The 1,401-nt window shown below is 41.1% G+C and overlaps 1 protein-coding gene across 2 annotated transcripts in view; it reads right to left on the reverse strand.

The window, feature by feature from the left end:
* LOC113824559 (sushi, von Willebrand factor type A, EGF and pentraxin domain-containing protein 1) overlaps positions 1 to 1,114 on the reverse strand; it is a 20,666-nt gene extending 19,552 nt beyond the window's left edge. For both annotated transcript variants that reach the window (XM_070115371.1, XM_070115370.1), the window contains exon 1: positions 992 to 1,114. The gene's annotated coding sequence lies outside the window, so the exon portion shown is untranslated. The remainder of the gene's footprint in view (positions 1 to 991) is intronic.
* Positions 1,115 to 1,401: the final 287 nt, after the last annotated feature.

Below are 1,401 nucleotides of genomic sequence, written 5' to 3' on the forward strand. Positions count from 1 at the left end.
CTTTTGACCCCCAGGCGGTGATCAACCCCTTTTGACCCTCAAGTTTTATCGACCCTTTTTGACCCTCAGGTTTTATCAATCCCTTTTGACCCCCTAGGTTTTATCGACCCCTTTTGACCCCCAGGTTTTATCGACTTATTTTCCCCCTTGCGTATATCGACCCCTTTTGACCCCCAGTTTTTATCGACTCATTTCCCCCCCTTTATCTACTCATTTTTACCCCTTGGATATTCTCATCGACTTCGAATATCGACCGCTTTGGAGAGCCCCGGTGTACAGTTCCACCCACCACAAAAATCTTCCTTATCACTGTTGCTGCTTCCCTCAGTCATAACAATTAAGCATAAGAAAAGCATTACTTACGGACAAGCTATGCCGAGCATCACTTTCACAGGCTCCTCTATGGGCTTTTGTTCAGTTTTCTAGAACAACAAAGAGATTAATCTATTGACTGGTTTCCTTTTTTTTTTTTTTTTTTTTGCTGGTGAGCCTTTACAAGAATACAAAGTTGCTGTGCATGTCTGTGAATATCTTTTAACCTACTACGATACTGCACACAATTATAGATACGCGTTATGGGAAGCTATCGACATCCTTAATAGTAAAGCCTTAATAAACATCTATGGTTATAGACTATAAAGATATTTATATTCAGTTATAGGTATTCAGATATATAAAGCATCTATGCATATTACTGAACACCTTTAAGGTCTTTCATCGTCTTACATTCATGGTTGTATAATCGTGTAGACAACTATACAAAGTTGCTATGTATACTATACATTTATAAGGTTTTTAAACTTATTACACCTAAAGTATTTCAATGTTTATGAATGTATAGTCGTGCACAAAGTATACAAAGTTGCTATGAATAATTTCCCAATATCTTTTAACATATTACAGTCATGTTTATGTTTATGAATGAATAATCGTTCACACACCTCCGCAAAGGTGCTATGCCTAAGGGTATTGTGAAGGAAGGTCGTCTTACCATGACAAGATCAGTCAAAAACTGTAAGTCGTTCACGTTCTCCGGGACAGCAAGGTCGGACCCTTCTTTCATGCAGCTTTCGTAACTGTCGTGGAAAGTACTTGCTGCGGGGATGACCTTATAGCACAGGCCAAGGTGTAGTGTGTATCCTACGGGGCAGTATGCTGGAAAGGAGAGGCGCTGCTGTTATCTCTCTCTGTTTCTGTTGTCTCTGTCTGTCCGTCCGATTGACTGTCTCATTCTCATTCTCTCTCTCGCTCTCGCTCTGTCCCTGTCTCTGTCTCTGTCTCTGTCTCTGTCTCTGTCTCTGTCTCTGTCTCTGTCTCTCTCTCTCTCTCTCTCTCTCTCTCTCTCTCTCTCTCTCTCTCTCTCTCTCTCTCTCTCATTCTGTCTCTGTCTCTCTCTGTCTC

Source organism: Penaeus vannamei, chromosome 37, assembly GCF_042767895.1.
Source record: "Penaeus vannamei isolate JL-2024 chromosome 37, ASM4276789v1, whole genome shotgun sequence".
Taxonomy (NCBI): domain Eukaryota; kingdom Metazoa; phylum Arthropoda; class Malacostraca; order Decapoda; family Penaeidae; genus Penaeus; species Penaeus vannamei.